Genomic DNA, 6,317 nt, shown 5'->3' on the forward strand with positions numbered 1-6,317 from the left:
AAAGTCGATTGTGAAATAGTGTCTTGAGTAACACCCATTTTAATGAATAGCTAAAACGGTGTCTTTTGTGTTGATGTTTATATATGTTAGAGTTAGTATGAAATATGCATTGTAAATGGAGCAGAAACTACCGTATCTCTGAAAAGAGCTAGCCATAATGGTGCCCAGATGCAAAGATAACGGACTGTTGGGTTGTCTGGCATATTCCATTCATGAAAAAATGCCACACTGCTTGAAATTTTGTGTGGTTGTTTATAAGCACTGGGCCTAAACTTTTTGTTTGACTTAGTTGTAGACAAACTTCACAAATTTATGGATAAACAGAAACTAACATACAAAACATATGTATTTAAAATAAATCTGTCCACAGCTGGCTCAAATAGACCTGCATACAGTTGATAAATGACTGAAATATTCCTCTGTCAGCAACTAACGTGGCAACTGAATGTGTCACAAATTGTTTTGGCCAAGCAGTGGGTCTAACCACATACTGGAATTTCATTCAAACCCAAAAGCATCCATCTTGTGAATTAATTAGAGATGCTAATTCAGTAGCATTCTACAAGACACTGGCAGGGAGAGGAATGCCGGACGTTAAAGGGGTCATATGATGTTGCTAAAAAGAACATTATGTTGTGTATTTGGTGTAATGCAATGTGTTTATGCGGTTTAAGGTTAAAAAAACACATTATTTTCCACATAATGTACATTATTGTTGGTCCTCTATGCACTGCCTTTCTGAAACGCGTCGATTTTTACAAAGCTCATCGTTCTGAAAAGCGAGGTGTGCTGTGATTGGCCAGCTATCCAGTGCGTTCTGATTGGCTGAATACCTCAAGCGTGTGATGGAAATGTTACGCCCCTTGCCACATTGTGATGCCCTGTGTCCCGGCGCGACAATACAAAAACAATAGAACCCATTACAAACGAGGCATTTGTTGCATCCAGTGGGGACATAATTACTGATTATAATGACTTATACTGTCTTTTTACGCGTTGCGTTGCGTATCGTGCCGCGTAAACATAAAACCATGTCTGCATTTGTGATCAGAGAAACGACAAACAACAAGTGCTACTCTACACTGCTCAAAACTCATGTTTGAATCGTCAGTGGCAAATTCTTTAAATATAAAAAAACTTACAGTCTGTGAGTCAGAAGCGCCAGACTGTCCTTGCAAAGTTGGAACTGCCCAACTTTATAGAAACAGACACCGGTATTGTAGGCTACTCTCACAGGAAACTGTCTTCATCCTCCGCAAAATGCGCTGCACACATCTGAATATTTGGGTTGAAGTGTTCTGGAACAGTGTTGTAAATACAACTTAACCACTGATTTCTAGTTGTGTCCTCTTTTGGAAGACCAAACAAAGTAGTTTCGCTTTCACAGCGAAACACACAGTGGGCTAGAGTGAGGAACGGCCGGCGGGTTAGAGTGAGCGGAGGCGGGTGGGCTTGAGAACGGCGCGGCTGGTGGATTCGACGAAGGAGACATGTGGGGGCGTGTTAGAACGAGCCGTTTTAGGAGGGCGTGGTTGACTCTTAACTTTTATAAAGAATATCTCTTTGGATTTGAGACTTTAGTCTTTGCAACTTAGATCTTCTTTATGCACCAAGAGCTTGTAACACTCCAAAGAGAAAGGAAAAATTGAAATCGCATCATATGACCCCTTTAAAAGAAATAGTTCACACAAAAATGAAAATTTGCTGAAAATTTACTCTTTTAAAAAATTTTAACTTTAAACTGTTGCTTCTGGCCAAAATAGAACTCCATAATCCATAATAACACTTCTTCCAGTGAAAAAGTCCATTCCCTGTTGACTCTCACATCAAAATCCATGAACATATTTGTTTAGAACTGTTTTGGACTGTTATCGTTAATCTGTGCATATTTCTCTCCTGATTCAGATAAGATGACTTTTTCACTGCAGATATAAATATTGTGGATAGAGGAAGCAATGGTTTGAAGTTCAAAAAAACATCTTAACGATGGATTTGTTTCTTATAAACATGCAGGTTTTCACTTCACAAGATGTTAATTGATGGACTGGAGTGGTGTGGATTACTTGTTGATTATTGTGATGTTTTTATCAGCTGTTTGGACTCTCATTCTGACGGCACCCATTCACTGCAGAGGATCCATTGGTGAGCAAATGATGTAATGCTAAATTTCCAAAACTGGGTGAGTACATTCTAAAAATCTAAAAGATCTAAAAATGATATTAAAAAGCTAATAAATAAATCACTTAAAATGACTGATTAAACTAAATAAAAGCATAACTAATTACATGACCCACTTTATACTGAGATGAATGCATTGGTCCCTGTCAGAGAGTGTGCATGTAGGGTTGTGTGTATGTGTGTATCTTATTACAACATGTCAGCCCACATCACACTCCAAAGTGGCACAAAGGTAAAGGAATGCTCAGCCGCCTGGGAAAATGTGTAGAAGCATGAAATTACCTGCATGCCAGTAGACCACAGAGACAGACAGAGACAGACTGTTTGTCTCTTGTTTGAGGCAGGTTAAATGTAACGTAGATATTTTTTTAGCAAATTCAGATTGATGTACTGTATTAGACAGAAACTATGCAGCAGCTAACAGTTAAAATTCACAGTTTGGTAAAGACATCTAATAAAGTAATTTGGCTACTAATCTACAAGTATCATTATTGTGTAGGTAAGTTATTAATCCTTTAAATAAAACTCTTTATTCAGGTGTAGACCTGGCTGCCTACATGAATATCTCAAACATGACATGACATGTAGCTGTGCAAAGCATGTGGGATTAAATGCATTTCTACTTTTTTAGAATAACAAAAACATCATGTGTGGAGAAATATATAAGCATACAGACAACAATAAGTGTTTTTTTAATTTGATTTTATACTGACCCTTTCAACAGGGTACATCATAATGCTATAGTTGTCAACAAGTAACTGTCTTTATGAGAGAGTCAAGGAATCATTCACTCAACCGATTCCTTTAAACACACTAATTCAATCAGGATTAGAACAAGTGACTGTTGCTGTGTCCGAAATAGAATACTTCCCTACTATATAGTATGCGAAAAACAGTATGCCAAAAGAGTAGCATGTCCGAATTCATAGTATTCGAAAAACAGTAGGTGAAAAGCACCCGAATGGCCTAGTACTTCTGCCCAGATTCTGAAGTGCGCAGCCGATGGGCACTTTAATATCCCATGAGGCCACGGGAGAGTATATTAATGTCAGTGAAGGGACACAACTGACACTGGTAGGTTATGTGACAGTAACATGACAGAAGCAGTATGTTCAAATTTCATTCATACTACCCATTCATACTATATAAAACATTCTTTTTTAATGGTCGTAAAGTACGCGATTTCGGACACACAGTGTCTTTATGAGTAAGTCACTAAATCATTCACTCAACAGATTTGATCAAACACACTGATTCAATCAGGATCGAAACAAGTGACTGTCTTTATGAGTGAGTCATTGAATTATTCACTCAACTGATTAATTCAAACACAGTGATTCAATGAGGATCGAAACACAACTGCTGTGTTGCTCCGAGATGTGTAGAGCTATCTGTCTATCTATCAAATAATTGTATAGTTTTATAAAAATGCATAAAAATTATTTTATTTTTGTTTTACAAAATAAAAAATATAACTATTATATAATTTTATGAATGTTTAAAATAAAATAAAAACCTCAACACTCTTATTTATATGAATGAAATAATTTATTTTAAGTAAATGATGAAAACAAAAATTTCTCATACTCACTCATGGGATAAAACCACACCGGGATGCCATCTGGAGTATGGATGGACATTACACCTCTATTGGCTTCTCCTGCATGAGATAAGAGAGAGAGAGAGAGAGAGAGAGAGAGACAGAGCGAGACAGAGAGAGAGAGAGAAAGCAACAGGGTGGGGTGTCCAGTATGAAGGCAAGCCTGGCTTCAGTCATAAGCAAAAAGTCACATAGGCTGGATTTCTGGGGAGTGAGATCACATCCTCAATCACATCCCCAAACAGAGGAAGATCAGTAGAAACTCACACGTTATGAGGAAACACTACAATGTGAATTAGACAGCACTTCAGTGAGTGTGTACATTCGCCATCTGCCAATTTTTCAATGCACTCTTACACTCTAAAAAATGCTGGGTTGTTTCAACCCAACGTTGGGTCAAATATGGACTAACCCAACTTTCGGGTTAAAACTTTAATTAAAAAATTTAACCCAACTGTTGGGTTGAAACAACCCAGCATTTTTTAGAGTGTACCACTTGATGTCTTTTAGACAACATTATAACAACTTAAGCATTCACTCTCCACCCATACCAAACAAACTGAAAATGAAGTGTCAGGCGGGAGAGTATATTAATGTCAGTGAAGGGACACAACTGACGCTGGTAGGTTATGTGATAGTAACATGACAGAAGCAGTATGTTCAAATTTCATTCATACTACCCATTCATACTATATAAAACATACTTTTTTAATGGTCGTAAAGTAAGTTCAAATTCAACTGTAGTACCTACTCAGACAGTACGCGATTTCGGACACACAGTGTCTTTATGAGTAAGTCACTAAATCATTCACTCAACAGATTTGATCAAACACACTGATTCAATCAGGATCGAAACAAGTGACTGTCTTTATGAGTGAGTCATTGAATTATTCACTACCACTTGATGTCTTTTAGACAACATTATAACAACTTAAGCATTCACTCTCCACCCATACCAAACAAACTGAAAATGAAGTGTCAGGATTGCACTCATTTAATGTTCACTTTCTAAGCAGAGGCCACACTCGTGTCCGGAACATGAAGTATACAGTACAGCATGCAAGATTTGATTAGTCACAGACTTCTATGTGGGTGTGGTCCCATTGTAGCGAGGACGCTGATTGGTTCTATACACCACTTTGGAATTTAGTCTCACAATAAACAGCACTTGACTGAAGGACAAAAGGAAATGACTAGGAAGAGACTGACATTCAAAGACCAAGACAAAAATCAGCAGTTATTTTCTAAACAGCACTCGGATCAAAGCGGACCTCTGATTAGTCACAGATATCAAGCTTGTCAATGCGAAACAGCAGAGGTTGATACAGAGGGTAGATGTTTCTCAGCCCAGCGCTGTGTTCCCCTAGCCTTCCGCCACATAAACGGCCCTCTGTGAGCCAGCTACAGCTTTAGCTTCTAATTCTCCTGACTGGCTTATTGCTTTATTGAATTCTACTGCAGAATACCTGGACTGTGCTGATTTCAGCCACAAACCAGAAGAGGCCTGTCATCACCCCCATGCAGCTTCAAGAGAGCATTCACATCAAGGCATGGTAGAGCTTTATTTGGTTAGAGAACCAAATAAGGAAGAAGACAGTGTTACTTTTCAACATCTCACATTGACTTGGCTTCATACACTTTTCAGACTATTTCTACTCTTCATACACAAAATACAGAGCGATTACAACTTTCCCACTGCAATATATATAATAAAATACAACTATACTACTGCAAATAATAATAATAAATATACACAAAAATAAAAATATAGATAAATATATATAGAAAAATAAAAATGCAATATAAGAAAATAAGGAAGAGAGTATTACTTTTAATCATTGTCACACTGACATGGCCGTATTTACTCTTTTCAGACTATTTCTATACTCTCTTCAGATCAGATTTCATCAATGATTTTTCTTCTAGAAAACCTGTTTTTTCCATTATCTGCCCACATTAATTCCAGTTCATATCTCTGTATCGGCATTTGTCAAAGATTACACAATTTTTCATTCTATTTAAACATTCCAGTCTTATCAGCAGGAAATGGCAAGATCGGCAAAGATGAGAAGGTGATGATCGTATCCTCAGAGCTTTATTATATAAACAGCCTGGAGGATTCATGTTTTGGTGAAAATGAAAAGGACATGTAATATGCACTAGTATGCACAACTCTTCTGGCCTCTGAGTGTGTGCCATAAACCAGCGAAAACATCCAAAAGTCTCACTTTAAAAATTCATAGAACCAGAAAAATAACTCAATGTTCTTCGTCCATCCCACACTCCAAGAATAGATTTCCCATACCAGAATAGGCAGATCAGATTTTCCCATGATTCAGTGAAAAATCCTGCAGTGTTTCTGGCATAGAGCAGTACATGTTCTCCACAACATTACAGTATCGCTCTCTGATTGCTGAAGAAAACCAGCATAAATGGTGTGTGTTCTGGAGAGCTGATGAGAATGACCACTTCCTAAGACTCATCAAGCTTAAATAATCCATTCCCACACAGACATCTTGAGTTTATCTTCACAGATAGT

This window comes from Sinocyclocheilus rhinocerous, unplaced genomic scaffold, assembly GCF_001515625.1.
Source record: "Sinocyclocheilus rhinocerous isolate Xijiao unplaced genomic scaffold, SAMN03320098_v1.1 scaffold1708, whole genome shotgun sequence".
Taxonomy (NCBI): domain Eukaryota; kingdom Metazoa; phylum Chordata; class Actinopteri; order Cypriniformes; family Cyprinidae; genus Sinocyclocheilus; species Sinocyclocheilus rhinocerous.